Source organism: Bos indicus x Bos taurus, chromosome 27 (assembly GCF_003369695.1).
Source record: "Bos indicus x Bos taurus breed Angus x Brahman F1 hybrid chromosome 27, Bos_hybrid_MaternalHap_v2.0, whole genome shotgun sequence".
In the NCBI taxonomy this organism is placed as follows: Eukaryota; Metazoa; Chordata; class Mammalia; order Artiodactyla; family Bovidae; genus Bos; species Bos indicus x Bos taurus.
The window spans coordinates 30,178,243-30,197,389 of NC_040102.1; the positions used below are offsets into that span (position 1 = coordinate 30,178,243).

At 41.0% G+C, this 19,147-nt stretch overlaps 1 non-coding gene across 1 annotated transcript; it reads left to right on the top strand.

Moving 5' to 3' along the window:
• The first annotated feature begins 1,298 nt into the window (after window positions 1-1,298).
• Window positions 1,299-1,435, top strand: LOC113885116. The gene has a single exon (XR_003509155.1). It is a non-coding gene; the product is annotated as a small nucleolar RNA SNORA51 (small nucleolar RNA).
• The last annotated feature ends 17,712 nt before the right edge of the window (window positions 1,436-19,147 follow it).

Here is a 19,147-nt window from a genome sequence, read left to right on the forward strand (position 1 = left end):
CATGTATCTATAAAGCTCACTAAAGCAAAGCACAGTAAAATGAGGTATGGCAATAAAAGGCGTTAAATTTATCAAAAAAAAAAAAATAAAGTGCTGAAAAATTAAAGCTGTCAAAAAAAAATCCAATAGCAGCAAATATCTAGACAATTTATATAGAAAAAATGATTTTTAAAAGAAAACATTAACAAAGGAACAAAACCAAGTCAATGTCTAGTAATAAGTCTAATTAAAAATGCATTAGATTTGTATAGAAATATGTATAAAACCTTACTGTGGAATATAAATAAGGATCTGTAGATTCAGTGTGCTCATATACTGGAAAACCTGTTCTTACAAAGGTGAAAATCTCAAAAATTAATTGGCAAATTCAGTGTGTTTGAAATAAAATTCCCCACCATGTTTGAGGAGCTTAAAGATGAGCTTTAAAATGTTGTGTAAAAATAAACAGTCATGAAGGTACAAGAAAATTAGGAAGAATGTGAAGAATAAAAGAGGACATGTCTTTCTATATTTAAGCATTCCTTTTGGTATTAATGCAGCAAGAGAAGCATATGTCAATGGAACAGAATTAATAACCTAGAAAGAGAAATTCTCAAAAGAAGCTCTTGGAATATGACAAAGGGAGCATTAAAAATCAATGGATAGCTATTTACAGTAGCCAGGAAGTGGAAGCAACCTAGATATCCATAGACAGATGAATGGATAAAAATGTTGTGGTACATATACACAATGGAATATTACTCAGTCATAAAAAGGAACAAAATTGAGTCAGTTGTAGTGATGTGGATGAACCTAGAGTTTGTCATACAGAGGGAAGTACATCAGAAAGAAACAAACAAACAAAAAAATAAATAAATAAATAAATAAATAAGTGACTTTCAAAAGGAGGAAAACACCACCTTCTAAAAGGAAGAGAAGAAATACATACCCCACTCACACTCTATCAGATATTATCTTGTTTTTTGCTCAGCATTGATCTCAAGTCAGTGGTAAAGACACAGGGTTTATGTTACTTATGCCCAGATCAGCTGAGAGGTGGAACTCCAGTCCAGACTTCTGGGATCCTAACGTCCCTGTCAAGGCCTCTGAAGCTTCCCGAGGTCATGAAATGGATGTGTGAGAACTATCAGAAAAGTTCTAGGATGTCTGAAATTGGGCATTTTTTTTTTTGCCATCTTTTCCAGTATTTGCATTGTTTGAGCTTCAGTATTGAATATTATGTTGTAACAGTTTGTGTGTGTGTGTGTTTTAGCAGTAGTAGGAATCATTAATGTAAAATTATCTAAAATATTAGCATCAGCCATCTTGTTGCTTACTGCAAGCTGTGTTCTTACACTGACCATATAGAAACAGGAGGCAGAGTAAACCCACCCCATGTACACTTCAGTCCAGGCAGGCCCTTTGCCTGGTCTGTATTGTGAATGGGGGGACATGGAATATAAATAAAAATAATATTAATAAATAAAAATAAAAGTAAAAATAATTTTTAAATAAAGTGAAAAATTTTTTTTAAATTAGCAGTGAATAAATGTATTTTTTAATGCTAAGAAAAATATAGAGAATTTCACCCTTTTAAGCATCTCCTGGATCTTTATTTTTTTAAAATGCCAAGAAAAGAAAAATGGCAGTGCTGAAAGCCAGAAACTTAGTAGAAAGAATCCAAACCTTTAATTACCCAAGCTAAATGGAATTTAGAAGCACATCGTGAATGATGAAGAATCTTCCTTTTTTTCTTGGGAAAAGAAATCTATTTTATATCACTAACAAGAGCCAGAATAACTTTTAAATCTAAAGTCTTGTGTAGGGCATCTACAAATAGATCAAAAGGCAGAGTCACTTCTGCGGTTGTTGTTTAGACACTAAGTTATGTCCAACTCTTTTGCGACCCCGTGGTCTGTAGCCCACCAGGCTCCTCTGTCCATGGGATTTCCCAGGCAAGGAGTGGGTTGCCATTTCCTTCAGAGGATCTTTCCAACCAAGGGATTGAACCTGGGTCTCCTGCATTGGCAGGTGGATTCTTTATCACTGAACCACCACTACCTACAAATATAAGTATAATCTCAGCATCTTTCTTCTGAAAGTCCAACTCATCCACTTTACCATATTGGAAGTATGAATTAAAACTTTCTTTATAGCAGAAGAAACCCATGTAATTGTATACCATAAAATTTATACACAATGAATATGTAATATCTAACTAAATTCTCAATTATTATTTTTTAAATTATAATACTGATCATGCTGCTGCTGCTGCTAAGTCACTTCAGTCATGTCCGACTCTGTGCGACCCCATAGACAGCAGCCCACCAGGCTCCCCTGTCCCTGGGATTCTCCAGGCAAGAATACCGCAGTGGGTTGCCATTCCCTTCTCCAATGCATGAAAGTGAAAAGTGAAAGTGAAGTCGCTCAGTCGTGTCTGACTCCCAGCGACCCCATGGACTGCAGCCCACCAGGCTCCTTCATCCATGGGATTTTCCAGGCAAGAGTACTGCAGTGGGGTGCCATTGCCTTCTCCAATACTGATCATAGTGAGTGAATATCAGAATACTATCACAAAGACCAGCTGAATATCATACTTGTATGAGAAGTAAACTTATAAAAAGTATAAAAGAGTTAGTAATATACTGCATACATATGATTATAATGTATACTGCTTCTATATCAGGAATTAGTAAACTAAACTTAAAGGCTAAATCCTGCCCCACTTCCTGTTTTTGTCAATAAAGTTTTATTGGAATACAGCCCTGTTCATTTGTTTACGTATTGTCTCTGGCTACTTTTATGCAAATGCAATGGAAAATTGAGTAGTTGCAGCAAAGATACTCCATCCTGCAAAGCCTAAAATATTTATTCTTTTACAGAAAAAGTTTGTCAATCCCTGATCTACATATTTTGTGGAATTGAGTTTCATTAAGGAGCTTTCCTGGATTTACTGCAGTGACAAATTCTGGAGTTAATTGATGAGCTATGATGTGCTTAGTCACTCAGTTGCGTCTGACTCTTTGTGACCCCATGGATTAGAGCCTGCCAGGCTTCTCCATCCATGGGGATTCTCCAGGGAAGAATACTGGAGTGGGTTGCCATGCGCTCCTCCAGGGAATCTTCCCAACCCAGGGATCGAACCCAGGTTTCCCACATTACAGGCAGGTTAATTACCGTCTGAGCCACCAGGGAAGCCCAAATGATGAGCAGGTAAATTTGTATTTTTGGATAAATTCTGTGATTCTATTTCAGTTCAATGTGATGAAACTAAGTACATGTATAGACATATATAAATCCTAGAAGTATACCTAAGAGTTATATAAACAGATGTATATATACAGGCAAGTGTTCATATAAACTCTCCAAAAGATTTAAAGTTGCTACCTTTGTCTTTCTAAGCCTCAATTCCCCCATTGGTAAAAGGATAATAGTAACTGTTACATTATTTCATCATCATCATCATCATGATACTCACACTCAGTCATGTCTGACTCTTTGCGACCCCATGGACTGCAGCCTGCAAGGCTCCTCTGTCCATGGGATTTTCCAGGAAAGAATACAGGAGTGGGTTGCAATTTCTTCCTCCAGGGGAACTTCCCCACCCAGGGATCAAACTGGAATCTCTTGAGGCTCCTTCATTGTCAGGCAGGTTCTTTATTGCATATTAGCAAAATAATGCCATAATGATGAAAGGAAATGAATGCTGAACGGAATGCCCAGCATAGAATAAGCACTTAATAAATGTAAGTTACTAATATTTTAGGTTGCTTTATTGACAGTCTTTACCCCCAAGGAAGCAGATCTGTCTCTGAGAGAAGGTATGTGATCTTTCTTATAGGGAAGATCAAAAGTCATTATCAGAATGCTTGTGTTGCCTTCTAGACCACTCATATATAAAACCAAACGATGTTCCTTATCAGTGGGCTGACAATCTGAACTCGATTCTTGTCAGAGCTTAATCCAGATTAGCTCTTCTTTGATGCATATAAAAAGAAAACTCAGAATGATTGGTTTGTACCAAGACAGAGTGCCTGAAGAATTATGGATGGGGGTTCGTGACATTGTACAGGAGGCAGGGATCGAGACCATCCTCAAGAAAAAGAAAGGCAATGGTTGTCTTTCAAAGACAAATGGTTGTCTGAGGAGACCTTATAAATAGCTGTGAAAAGAAGAGAAGTGAAAGGCAAAGGAGAAAAGGAAAGATACACCCATTTGAATGCAGAGTTCCAAAGAATAGCAAGAAGAGATAAGAAAGCCTTCCTTGGTGATCAATGCAAGGAAATAGAAGAAAACAATAGAATGGGAAAGACTAGAGATCCCTTCAAGAAAATTAGAGATACCAAGGGAACATTTCACACAAAGATGGGCACAATAAAGGACAGAAATGGTATGGATCTAATAGAAGCAGAAGATATTAAGAAGAGGTGGTAAAAATACACAGAAGAACTGTACAAAAAAGATCTTCATGACCGAAATCATCACAATGGTGTGATCACTGACCTAAAGCCAGACATCCTGGAATGTGAAGTCAAGTGGACCTTAGGAAGCATCACTATGAACAAAGCTAGTGGAGGTGATGGAATTCCAGTTGAGCTCTTTCAAATCCTAAAAGATGATGCTGTTAAAATGTGGCACTCAATATACCAGCAAATTTGGAAAACTCAGCAGTGGCCACAGGACTGGAAAAGGTCAGTTTTGATTCCAATCCCAAAGAAAGGCAATGACAAAGAATGCTCAAACTACTGCACAATTGCACTCATCTCATATGCTAGCAAAGTAATGCTCAAAATTCTCCAAGCCAGGCTTCAACAGTATGTGAACCGTGAACTTCCAGATGTTCAATCTGGATTTAGAAAAGGCAGAGGAACCAGAGATCAAATTGCCAACATCTCTTGGATCATTGAAAAAGCAAGAGAATTCCAGAGAAACATCTATTTCTGCTTTATTGACTATGCCAAAGCCTTTGACTGTGTGGATCACAGCAAACTGTGGAAAATTCTTCAAGAGATAGGAATACCTGACCACCTTACCTGCCTCCTGAGAAACCTGTATGCAGGTCAGGAGGCAACAGTTAGAACTGGACATGAAACAACAGACTGGTTCCAAATCAGGAAAGGAGTCCGTCAAGGCCGTATATTGTCACCCTGCTTATTTAACTTCTATGCGGAGTACATCATGAGAAACAGAAGGGATGGATAAAGCACAAGCTGGAATCAAGATTGCCAGGAGAAATATCAATAACCTCAGATACGCAGATTACACCACCCTTATAACAGAAAGTGAAGAAGAACTAAAGAGCCTCTTGATGAAAGTGAAAGAGGAGAGTGAAAATGTTGGCTTAAAACTCAACATTCAGAAAACGAAGATCATGGCATCTGGTCCCATCACTTCATGGCAAATAGATCAAGAAACAATGGAAACAGTGACAGACTTTATTATTTGGGGCTCCAAAATCACTGCAGATGGTGATTGCAGTCTTGAATTTAAAAGACACATACTCCTTGGAAGAAAAGCTATGACCAACCTAAACAGCATATTAAAAAGCAGAGACATTACTTTGCTAACAAAGGTCTGTCTAGTCAAAGCTATGATTTTTCCAGTAGTCATGTATAGGTGTGAGTGTTGGACTATAAAGAAAGTTGAGTGCTGAAGAATGAATAGTTTTGAACTGTGGTGTTGGAGAAAACTCTTGCGAGTCCCTTGGACTGCAAGGAGATCCAACCAGTCCATCCTAAAGGCGATCAGTCCTGGGTGTTCATTTAAAGGACTGATGCTGAAACTGAAACTCCAATACTTTGGCCACCTGATGCAAAGAACTGACCCATTTGAAAAGACTCTGATGCTGGGAGGGATTGGGGGCAGGAGGAGAAGGGGATGACAGAGGATGAGACGGTTGGATGGCATCACCGGCTCAATGGACATGAGTTTGGGTAAACTCTGGGAGTTGGCGATGGACAGGGAGGCCTTCATTACTGCGTGCAGACTTTGTCTAGTTGCAACGAGCAAGGACTACTCTCCAGTTGCAGTGTGTGGGGTCCTCATTACAGTAGCTTCTCTTGCTGCGGAGTGCAGGCTCTGTGCAGGGTGCGAGGGCTTCAGTAGGTCTATCACGCAGGCTCAGTAGTTGTGGCCCATGGGCTTAGCTGTTCTGACGCATGTGGGATCTTAGTACCTGCACCAGGGATCAAACCCGTGTCCTCTGAATTGGTAGGTGAATTCTTAACCACTGGACCACTAGGGAGGTCCCTAATCATCCATTCTTATAGCCTTTTAAAAGTTTGTTTAGAAGCTGTCCCCTCCGCTGCCGGAGTGGGGCGCTGCGCCGCGCGTTGGGGCCGGAAATTCCCGCGGCCTGAAAAAAAGAAAAAATAAAAAAAATTTAAAAAATAAAAATAAAAGTTTGTTTAGCATCAAGTTTGCTGATAAACAGAATACATCATCTAGGATATATTTCCTTCACTTGACATCAACTTATCAGGTGCCAGGGAAGACCTCTGGGGCATCACAAACACTAGCCTAGTCTACATGAAATTGCTGATTGAGTGATTTGTCCATCCACTGACATTTGGGGTCTGTTTCTTTTTTCCACCTCTTTCTCTCATCAGCTCCACCTGATTTTTGAATCACTGATGCCCAGTGATAATTTCTTGGCTCTAACTCTGGCTTCTCTCTTCTATGGCTTTTGTCATCTTCTGTATATCTCTTGATCTCAGCATTCAGCTCTGTTTTTCCTTCACTATGGGGAATGAATAAGATAAATTTGTTGCTTCTCCAGCAAAACCCTCCCCACCAGCTCCCACAGTCTTCATCCCTTTGGTGGTATCACACCAGATAGTATAAAATACTTTCACTGAGTTAAAAATCTCACCTTATATCCTTATTTTTGTTTAGGATCACTATAAAAAAAAGTCTATGTGAAGTACATTTTTGTACTTCTAGCCAATTTTCTTTTGAGGATTTGTCTGTTATTAATCAGGAACTCCAATGGGAAGATTTGTATTAGACTGTTTTGCACACAGTTTAATGCCAGACACTCTCTCTCTTCTAAATAACTTAAGTGTGTGTTTTTTTTCAGACTATGAAGGCACTGTAACCTTTTCCTTTTATCTAACTACCTATCTGTTGGCTTAATAACTGGGTGCTCAGACTAAATATGACATTTGAATGTAATTACTGCCTAATCCAAGTTTCTATGCAAATTTTTGTTATTTTCTATGAAGTCACAAATCTCTTTTTGGTACTCAAGAGAAATATGAAAACAACCCCCCCCCCCATACATTTTTTAAAAATTTCTACATGCCATGATTTCTAAACAAAATCTGAGAATTAATTATTACATTTAAACTTTTAGTGAGGTGATAAAGGTGGATCTGGGTGTATCCAGATGGTGTTAGTGGTAAAGTCCCAACTGCCTATGCAAGAGTCATAAGAGACGTGGGTTCGATCTATGGGTCAGGAAGGTCCCCTTAAGGAGGGCCTGGCAACCCACTCCAGTATTCTTGCTGGGAGAATCCCATGGACAGAGGAGTGTGGCGGGCTATAGTCCATAGAGTTGCAAAGAGTTGGACATGACTGAAGCGACTTAGCATACACGCACAGGTGTATCAATGGCTATTAGCCATCTTGAATTTCCCTGGAATCTTAGTTCAGCATATTGTCCAAAACTTTGTCAGTAGGAGGAAAGGAAGTAAGCACCTTTAACAACAAGCTAAGAACCATATACAGAGTGGAGTTAGGTATTATTAAATACCATGGCTATTGAGTTAGTTCCTCAAGGAGAGGCAGCTTCATTTCACTGACCAGTAATCCCTGGAAACGATGGAATCTCTCAGTTTTGAGCAGACATTTTAATTGAGATACAAGTGATATATAACATTATATTAATTGCAGGTGTACAACATAATGTTTCAACATTTGTATATATTATGAAGTGATCATCACAAAAACTTAACAGCCATTACCATACTTTGTTACAAAGTTTTTATTATGGTGACAACTTTTAAGATCTACTCTCTTAGCAACTTTCAAATATAAACACTATACAGATGTCCCTTTTATGAGCCATGGTTTTCTTTTCCCCTGCTTGTCTCCTACAGTCAACAGCAGTCCAAAAATAATAAATAGAAATTTCTAGAAACAATTCAAAAGTTTTAAATTGCTCACAGCACTGATAAAACCTCATGCCATCCAGCTAGTCACTTGGTAATCCTCTGGTTATCAGATTTACTGTCAAAGTACCACAGTGCTTAAGTTCAAGTACCCGTAATTTAATAAATAGACTCAAAGTGCCCGAGAGATGAGGCTGGCAATTTGAATATGCCAAAAAAGAAGTCATGGTGGAAGTTCAGCTTTGCTGTTGCACCTCAAACTGCAAAAGATACAGCTACAGAACATCATAAATTCTTAGTAAAGACAGTTGTTGTCATTGTAGTTCAGATGCTCAGTCATGTCTGACTCTTTGTGACCCCATGGGCTGCAGCACACCAGGCTCCTCTGTTCTCCATTATCTCCTGGATTTTGCTCAAATTCATGTCCATTGAGTTGGTGATGCCATCTTACCATCTCATCCTGTGCTGCCCCCTTCTCCTTTGCCTTCAGTCTTTCCCAGCATTAAGGTGTTTTCTAATGAATCAGCTCTTCACATCAGGTGCCCAAAGTCCAGGGGTTACAGCTTCAGCATCAGTCCTTCCAGGGAATATTCAGGGTTGATTTTCTTTAGGATTGACTGGTTTGATCTCTTTGTTGTCCAAGGACTCACAAGAGTCTTATCCAGCATCACACTTCGAAAGCATCAGTTCTTTGGCCCTCAGTCTTCTTTATGGTCCAACTCTCACATCTGTGCCTGGCTACTGGTAAAACCAGACCTTTGACTATATGAACCTTTGTTGGCTAAGTGATGTCTCTGCTTTTTAATACACTGTCTAGGTTTGTCATAGCTTTCCTTCCAAGCAGCAAGCGTCTTTGAATTTCATGGCTGCAGTCACCATCTGCAGTAATTTTAGAGCCTGAGAAAAGAAGATCTGTCACTGCTTCCACTTTTTCCCCTTCTATTTGCCATGAAGTGATGGGACTGAATGAATGCCATGATCTTAGTTTTTATAAGACTGAATTTCAAGCCAGCTTTCACTCTTCTCTTTTCACTCTCCTTTTTCACCCTCATCAATAGGCTCTTTAGTTCTTTTTCACTTTCTACCATTAGTGTGGTATCATCTGCATATCTGAGATTGCTGGTATTTCTCCTGAAAATACATTAAATATATACAATAAGATATTTTGAGAGAAAGAGAATTTTCACCTAACTTTTATTACAGTATATTATTATAATTATTCTATATTGTTATTAGTAATTGTTGCTAATCTCTGTGCCTAATTATAAATTAAACTTTATCCTAAGTATGTATGTATGGGAAAAAACATATGTAGGGTTCAGGCATCCACTGGGGTCTTGAAACTTATCCCCCACAGATAAGAGACGACTTCTGTGTTATTATCTGTAGCTAACACTGTACATTATATTCCCAGGACTTATTTATTTTATACCTGAAGTCTGTTCTTTTTGGCCCCTTTCACTCATTTCATTTGCCCTTCCTCTATTCCTGGCAACCACCAGTCTGTTCTCTGTATCTATGAGCTCGATTGTATTTGATTTTTTGTTTTTAGATTCCATTTATGTATAAGTGAGATCGTACAGCATTTGTTGTTCTCTGTCTGATTCGTTTTGCTCAGCATACATAATGCCCTCAAGGTCTATCCATGTTGCTGCAAAAGGCAAGAGTTCATTATTTTTGTGGCTTAATTGTGTTCCGTTGTCTGTGTGTATATTTCCTGTCTTGTTTATCCATTCATCTATCAGTGGACACTCAGATTGTTTGCTTATCCTGGCTATTGTAAGCCATGCTGCAGTGAACCTTGAGGTGCGTGTCCTTTCAGGTTAGTGTTATTGCTTTCTTCAGATAAATGCCCAGTAGTGGAATTGCTAGGTTATATGGTAATTCTAGTTTTAAATTCTGAGGCACCTCCATGCTCTTTTCCATAGTGGCTGCACCAATTTACATTCCTACCAACTGAGCACAAGGGGTCCCTTCTCTCCATATCCTCGCCAACACTTGTTATTTCTTGTCCTTTTGATGATAGTTATTCTAGCAGGTGTGGGGGTGGTAACTCATTGTGATTTTGACTTTCCTGATTATTAGTTATGTTGAGCATTTTTTTTTATCTTGGCTATTCGAATGTCCTCTTTGCAAAAATGTCTATTCAGATCCTCTCGGCATTTTTAAATCAGATTGATATTTTTTTTTTTGCTATTGAATTGTTATGAGTTCTTTATATAGTTTGGATAATAACTCCTTATCATCTGTATGATTTGCAAATATTTTCTGCCATTCCCTAGGTTGCCTTGTCATTTTGTTGACAATTTCCTTTAATGTAGCCCCATGTGTTAATTTTTGCTTTTGGAGTCAGATCCAAAAAATCTTCGCCAAGACCTATACATATTTTTACTGTGAGATTTTTTTCTGATTTTTTTTCTTACATTTTATAAATGAATTGGTCATACTATTAACATTCCATATAGTCTCAATAGATAATCACTACTTTAAAATGTATGTGATTACGCCTTTATACACATTTGAAAAAAGAGAACCCTTGGTGAAAATGCATGGAGAGAAAATCAAGCGTTTTGAAATCTGTGTATTGTTACAGAGATCCATTGATATGGTATATTGGTATTTTCGTTTAATAAAAATATAAAAGGAAACTAATAGTCCACCTGTAAATAGTGATTTTTGCATCAGTTGGGGGCTAGATCTTGGGAAATACAAAGCATGTAATAAATAATGCTTACTTAAAGGAAATCACAATTATTCTTCTTTTTCATCGCTTAAAACAAACATTTGTTATTATCCCTCTTGGCTGTGAGAGTTGACTGGGCCTCCTTGGATGGCTCTGATTTTGGCCTCCCATGCTGTTAGAGCCACATGGCCATGAGGCTGGAGTCCTCTAGAGGGTCCTTCCCTCCTGTGCGGTGCCTGAGCTGGATCTGCTGATGTGGCTGGGGGATGGCTGGGTGTTTCCCCTCACTCTCATGCTTTCCACACACAGCCTTTCCACGTTGCTTCCTTTACTGCATGGCCGAACGCTCAGTGTAGCCAAACTTCTCACATGGCTGCTGGCTTCCCCAAAGCAAGTGGACTGAGAGTTTAAAATCATTTTCCATGGCTAAAATGAAATAATAGTCACAGTTTAATGAACACCAATTCCCATGCCAGATATTATGGATATATTTTATTCTATTCTCATAACCACCCAGACCCAGAGATCGAACCTGGGACACCTACATTGCAGGCAGGTTCTTTACCATCTGAGCCACCCAGGAAACCCTAAGAATCCAGGAGAGGATCACTATTCCTATATTAAAGGTGAAGGAACCGAGACTCAGAATTGTTATCTAATTGCACCACTGCACACAGCTGGAAAATGGGCAATTCAGGCTGTTTTATCCAATTCAAATCCAGATTTGTTCTCTCTTTAAAACCCATATCCTTTCTCCTCTGCTAAGCCACCTCTTATGAACCCAGGAAAAGTTAAATGGCAATACAAGAGATAAAAAACAGTTCAATAAATGGGATGTCATGAATATGTAAGTTCTCTAGGACTTCAGCACAGGTGAAATTCCCTATGAACTAGGATTTCTGAGCTTTCTTACAAGGGATTAAATGATCTACATGCTATAAACTTTTGTTCACAAACTGAAGATAATTCTACAAGGTATATATTTTCTTCTTATCAGACATTTTTGCCTACCTCAAATTCTGTATCTTCCCTCCTGACACAGGTATTAAAATTCTAGATCTGCTAACGGCTGAGCAGATATAGTTTTCCTTAAGTAGCTTGGATAATAACTCTTGGTTATCTTGATATTTTTGCTGATTTCCTTTTTGCTGTATTAGACTATACCTAGATGATATGAGCATTGTTATTTAAGCCTAAAAGAGAGTCCAATCCACTGATTAAAGCAGGAAGAAAGGGTGATTCCATTAGAAGAGGCAGTTGCTAAACTGATGGAGTATTTTCTCTGCTGGTTGCAGACAAAGAGAGATAGCCTTGTAAAATCCTAAAATGCACCTCAAACTTTGCCTTACGCTCATTGGATGTGACCACCAGGTTTATAGCTTCATGTCTGGTTGACTCTTATTTCCTACTGTACCCCCATGTGGAGTGAGAGCCCCATTGAGGGACTATTCCAGCATGTACGGATTCCAAAGACGGGGAGAGAAATGGCACATACCCATATGGGACATGCAGCAGATTCATCTTCATGCTGATTTGTTATTTTTCTGTTGCTCAGTCGTGTCTGACTCTTTGCAACCTGATGGACCGCAGCACGCCAGGCTTCCCTGTCCTTCACCATCTTCCGGAGCTTGCTCCAACTCATGTCCATCAAGTCAATGAGGCCATCCAACGATCTTGTCCTCTGTCAGCCCCTTCTCCTCCTGCCTTCAGTCTTTCCCTGCTCCAGGGTCTTTTCTAAAGAATCAGCTCCTCGCATCAGATGGCCAAAGTATTGGAGCTTCAGCATCATGCTGATTATATCCCCCAAATCACAGAAAGTGGATCCTTGTCAAATTAGGCAGTGGAATCTTTAATGAGTTTGCAAGAGCTAATATCATTGGCTACATCTGAGGGAATTAAGTTGGCCTGGATAAAGGCTACACACAAGTTATCCCAATCATTTTCTTTTCTCATGATGCTTTCTAATCCTGGGCTTGTTGTTGTTCAGTCACTAAGTCATGTCTGAGTCTTTGTGATCCCATGGACTACAGCACACCAGGCTTCCCTGTCCTTCACCATCTCCCAGAATTTGCACAAACTCATGTCCATTGACTCGATGATGCTATCCAACTATCTCATCCTCTGTCACCCCCTTCTCCTCCTGCCCTCAATCTTTCCCAATATCAAGGTCTTTTTCAATGAATCAGCTCTTCTCATCAAGTGGCCAAAGTATTGGAGCTTCAGCATCAGGCCTTCCAATGAATATCCAGGGTTGATTTCCTTTAGGATTGACTGGTTTGATCTGCTTGTTGTCCAGTGGGCTTTCAGATATTTTAATGTGTCTGTGCCACCATCCAGAGCTTTTTGGTTTGGTAAAAAGAGGAATTCAATAATAGTGTCATGCATCTGGCCTGTAAGTTACTGGAGGTATGGATGTGGGCAAGACCACCAGATTCTTCTAGGCCTCTGAGGTGGTGCTTGTACACATCGTATTTCATTTATAGACAATTATCTTTTGAAGGTCTGCCCGCTGAACACTTTACACTCAAGTGATACCAAACTCTTGTGTTGGCTTTACACCAAAGTTGGTCTCTGGAATTTTGTTCAATTCTTTGCTCTGTCATTCTTTACTCCTCTTACTCCTGCCTAGCTTCAAGTTCTAGCTCAGATATCTTCTCCCCCAGGAAACTTTCCAAAGCCCCCTTCCATGCCATGCACACTTCTGCATGTTCCTGGAATAGTCCACTGGAGGCATCTGTGTATCATGTCTGTCTCCATAAATCCACTAAAAATAAATATCATTTCTCACTCGTCTTTGTACCCCAGTGCCCACCTCCATGCCTGGCTTGTAGTTTGAGCTCAGTAGGATTTGTTGAACTAAAGAATGAATGAGCAGGAGCTCAATGAGGCAAACCAGAGGACTAGCTGTCCCAAGCACAAGCGCTGTTCTCTGCATGGCTCAGAAAGGATCTCTTGTACAGGAATTCTAACCAAGTTATTCCATGTTGCCTCACAGAAGCATAAATCCATTCTTTTAACCTTCTAAAGTTCAAAATTGCTATGGAAAACACAATTGGGAAGTTCTAACAATTCACTGGGGGCTTCCCTGGTGGCTCAGTCAATAAGGAATCTGCCTGCAATGCAGGAGACCTGGGTTTGATCCCTGGGTAGGGAAAATCCCCTGGAGAAGGAAATGGCAACCCACTCCAGTATCCTTGCCTGGAGAATCCCCTGGACAGAGGAGCCTGGTGGGCTACAGTTCATAGGGTCACGAGAATTGGACACAACTTAGCGACTAAACCACTACCAGCCAACAATTCATTGAGTCTAAACTGCTTCCCTTCAGAGTCATGGGAAGAGCCAAGAAGAAAGAGGTAGGAACTGATGTAACCAAATTGGGAGTTTCTGATGATACCCATACAGGCATTAAGTCCAGGAAAGCAGACAGAACAGAGTGATACCAAAGTAAAGTGGTGTGTTCTCCTGACACAGGGGAAGAGACAGCAAGCCAAAGGGGTCAGACAAATAGAAAGGGATTCAAGTTAATTTCTTAAAAGAACTGACTCTATTTGAGACTTGCTTGCATGTGCCAAATTTTCAACAGCCACAGGCTGAGTGGATAATGATGCTGACTGCCTTGCTGCGCTTTCCAGAGATGGGCAGCATTCTCTGGCCAGCTCCATGGCAGATCGGAAATGAGGAACCCCGGGATGTTAGCTGTGAATGATCCCAGTGCTGACCGGCAGATCACAGATTTATTTAAGATCAGCAGGAAATGAAGTGGGTATCATGGCCCCCTAAGGCTTTCTGATCAGCTTAGAAGGCAGGACGACAATGCGATACAGTAGACAGCCCTTCGAAATCAGTGAAGTGCTATTTGCATCTCTTTGGGGAATAAGAGCTGGTGCCGATGGGGAAGGACAGGAGGTTCTGTCTTTCATTGTCAAGCTGGGAAGCGCCTAGGAGCTTAATCCCAGCCTCCCTTGCTCCAATGCTACTATTGGAATGAGATCTTCTGCAAAAGGCTGCTTTGGCAAAAGATGCTACTAATGTTTCTCGTTGAGTTTAAAGAAAGAGAGTCAAAGAATTGCTTTATCTCCTATAGCCTCTTCGTCAGTGAATAGGATTCATGACCCTGGAGTGAGTGAGATTTGAGTTTCTTCAGGTCAAATACTATCCATGAGAGCAGGCACCCGGGTCGCCCCAAGCTATCGAGAAATTCTTATGGACAGAAGCGATGAACTGCAGTTCCCAGCTGCATACTGAATGTTTCCTATTAACTCACTATCCTTTGCAGTAAATCAACTTACTCTCCATTACAATAGATGGCAATAGTGTATTACTTGTCAGCAACAAGCTGCCATAATAAGGCTCTTTCAGACAGCCTCTCAGATACAGATTGTGATGTCTGGAGAAATAGAATTGCTTTTTTAAAAAAAGTATGAGCCATGACTGTGTAATGAGGTCAGATCCAGTATTTCAACAGGAGGGTCCCTGAATTTTCTTACATCACAACAAGAAATTGACTGCAAAGAGCATGATGAACATTCATTATTTTAATTGAAAACTATTTATGAAATTGAGGTCCTATGAATTCAGCAACAGAAATATCTTGTCCAAAATGTTCAAAGCCTACAGAAACTACAAATTATCCAGTGGATTCTGGAAACAGCCAGAAGGCTTGGATCCATTGATTGCCTCTGCAGCTTACCAGCTGTGTGACCACAGGTAGGGTGAAAGTGAAAGTCGCTCAGTCGTGTCCAACTCTTTGCGACCCCATGGACTATACAGTGCATGGAATTCTCCAGGCCAGAATACTAGAGTGGGTAACCTTTCCCTTCTCCAGGGGATCTTCCCAACCCAGGGATTGAACCCAGGTGTCCCACACTGCAGGTGGATTCTTTACCAGCTAAGCCACCAGAGAAGCTCAAGAATACTACAGTGAGTAGCCTATCCCTTCTCCAGTGTATCTTCCCAACCCAGGAATAGAACTGGTATCTCCTACATTGCAGGCTGATTCTTTACCAGCTGGGCTACCAGGTTACTTGGACCCCATCCTTACCTCTCAGGTCTGATGAAGGCAACAATCATCTCTTCTATTGGAACACATGATTGTGGTTTAAATGAGATGACATCCTTAATGTGCCCCCACAAATCCCTGTAACACAGGTATCAGATCAACGTCAGTTAGTGTTGTCTTATGCCCAGTGTTTCTAAGTCTGTACAGTCAGAAGCTCCATTTAATTCAAGGAACCAGAGCATGCCTGCTCCTTATCTCTTGCCCTTCCCCTCATGCCAGCGCAGATTTGAACTCTTAGGAAATATTCCATGGGGGTTGAACATTGAGCTTCCCAAAGGAACAAATAAAGAGACCAAAGTCAGCTTGTCCGCACTGGGTTGGCATCTGACAAAGATTTGAAGTGGCTCTGAGGCATCACAGAGAATGGCTGCAAATCACGTTGTCAGCCCAAAGTGCATCAAAGCCGTTCGCTGGCTTGAGCCACCCCAGGGAGCATCTCCATTCAACATCGTCCACGCACAATCGTGCTGGGCCCTGGCAGGATGGGGAGGAGCTCGCCGTCCCATATGGCCCCTAGTTTGTAGCAAGCACTTGATGAGGAAGAAATAATGACAGTAATAACCCTTCTTCACCCACAAACAGGACCCAGTTATGGACATCTGTCACCATTAGCACCACTGACACAAAATCTGATACTACTCTGTGCTGCAGAAAATGGGAGGAAACGCACTTTGTAGCTAATGGGAGGTTTCCTTGCCTGAGCGATGAACATGGAGAGCGTCCACTGATGGTGACAAGCACGCCCCAGCTCTCTGTGTGTGTTGCTAATACAGAGAAAGAGCCGATAGCTCCACTTGAAGTCATTTTGCTTTTGCTTAGTTCTACTTTTCCAGCCACAATCTTCTTTATAATATCTTAGTAGAATCCTGACTCAGTGGCATCCTTCTTTTATCTCTTGTCTGGACGATGGATGCACCCGCTCCTATGAAAAGGCCTCTGCAAACTTTGGGAGGAATTTCTGACTAAGAGAACCATAACTGGTCCCTCCCTGCTCTCTGGGTATAAAAAGCCCCTTCTGTCACACAAGTCTGGCTTCCCAAGTGGTTCAGTGGTTCAAAGAATCCACCTGCCAATGCAGGAGACCTGGGTTCAATCCCTGGGTCAGGAAGATCCTCTGGAGGAGGAAATGGAAACCCACCGCAGGATTCTTGCCTGGAGAATCCCATGGACAGAGGAGCCTGGAGGGCTATTGTCCATAGAGTTGCGGAGTCGCACATGACTGAGCTACTGAGCACACACACATCATACATCACATAAGCCTTGAATAAGTCAGCTTCTTAGTGACTAAGGGTAGACAGTCTCTCTGGATCAGTGGTTTGTAAGAAATAAAAAACTACTTTCAATGTCCTCATAGGTTTAAGGCTGCACTATTTCTTCACAGAAGGAAGCAGGTTAGTAGCAGAAAGAGGTAGGTTTCCAACCTCTTGAGAATTTGACAAAGGTCAGCCCAATATGGAGCCAGTTTTTTCTTTCTTGATTTCTTAGCAGGAGTTGATATTCTGGTTAGCTGGGAGAAAATAAAATGTTCATGCCTGATTACTCCAAAGCAATGAGCCAGTCCAAGTCCAGTGAAAGGTCTTCAAGGGGGACCAATGTGATCCACAATGTACATGATGTCCTGTTGCTTGGACATTGATGTCTTTGGGTTGTACTTGGTGGTGTCTCCAGTTTGATCACACACATTTTCCTGACATCCTCATCATTCTGCATAGAAGACTGGGCTAGTGGTACAATGATCTGAATCACAAAACCAGCTGGAAAGTTCTAAATTAGATCTTTCAGCTTGTCACTTCAAATTGTTAGCCTACATGAACCCAATTCCATTTAAAAAACTGCATGATGCAAGCTAATATATTTTACATTAAGTATGTTCTGTGTGGATCACAATAAACTGTGGAAAATTCTGAAAGAGATAGGAATACCAGACCACCTGACCTGCCTCTTGAGAAATCTACATGCAGATCAGGAAGCAACAGTTAGAACTGGACATGGAACAACAGACTTGTTCCAAATAGAAAAAGGAGTACGTCAAGGCTGTATATTGTCACCCTGCTTACTTAACTTGTATGCAGAGTACATCATGAGAAACGCTGGGCTGGAGGAAGCACAAGCTGGATCAAGATTGCTGGGAGAAATATCAATAACCTCAGATATGCAGATGACACCACTCTTACGGCAGAAAGTGAAGAGGAACTAAAAAGCCTCTTGATGAAAGTGAAAGAGGAGAGTGAAAAAGTTGGCTTAAAGCTTAACATTCAGAAAACGAAGATCATGGCATCTGGTCCCATCACTTCATGGGAAATAGGTGGGAAAACAATGGAAGCAGTGTCAGACTTTATTTTGGGGGGCTCCAGAATCACTGCAGATGGTGATTGCAGCCATGAAATTAAAAGACGCTTACTCTTTTGAAGAAAACTTATGACCAACCTAGATAGCATATTGAAACGCAGAGACATTACTTTGCCAACAAAGGTCCGTCTAGTCAAGGCTATGGTTTTTCCAGTGGGCATTTATGGTTGTGAGAGTTGGACTGTAAAGAAAGCTGAGCGCTGAAGAATTGATGCTTTTGAACTGTGGTGTTGGAGAAGACTCTTGAGAGTCCCTTGGACTGCAAGGAGATCCAACCAGTCCATTCTAAAGGAGATCACTCCTGGGTGTTCTTTGGAAGGAAAGATGCTGAAGCTGAAACTCCAGTACTTTGGCCACCTCATGCGAAGAGTTGACTCATTGGAAAAGACTCTAACGCTGGGAGGGATTGGGGGCAGGAGGAGAAGGGGACGACAGAGGATGAGATGGCTGGATGGCATCACTAACTCAATGGACGTGAGTTTGGGTGAACTCTGGGAGATGGTGATGGACAGGGAGGCCTGGCGTGCTGCGATTCGTGGGGTCACAAAGAGTCGGACATGACTGAGTGACTGAACTGAACTGAACTGAACTGAAAGAGATCTAAAGACAAATGTTCCAAAGGCCTGAAAATAATAGCTGGACCTTGGATGTTGTTGTTTATTTACTCATTTGTGTCCAATTCTTTTGCAACCCCATGGACTGTAGCCTGCCAGGCTCCTCTCTCTATGGGATTTCCCAGGCAAGAATACTGGAGTTAGTCACCATTTTCTACTCCAGAGGATCTTCCCGACCCAAGGATCAAACCCATGTCTCCTGCATTGGCAGGCAGTTTCTTTACCACTGAGCCGCCAGGAAAGCCCAAGCCTTGTGTTGATTAGTAAGAGATTGAGTTCCATGCTCTGCCTATTGTTCAGGGGTGCCCTGCCATCTATCCCCCAAGTGACCTGATCCCTCTAAGCCTCTATT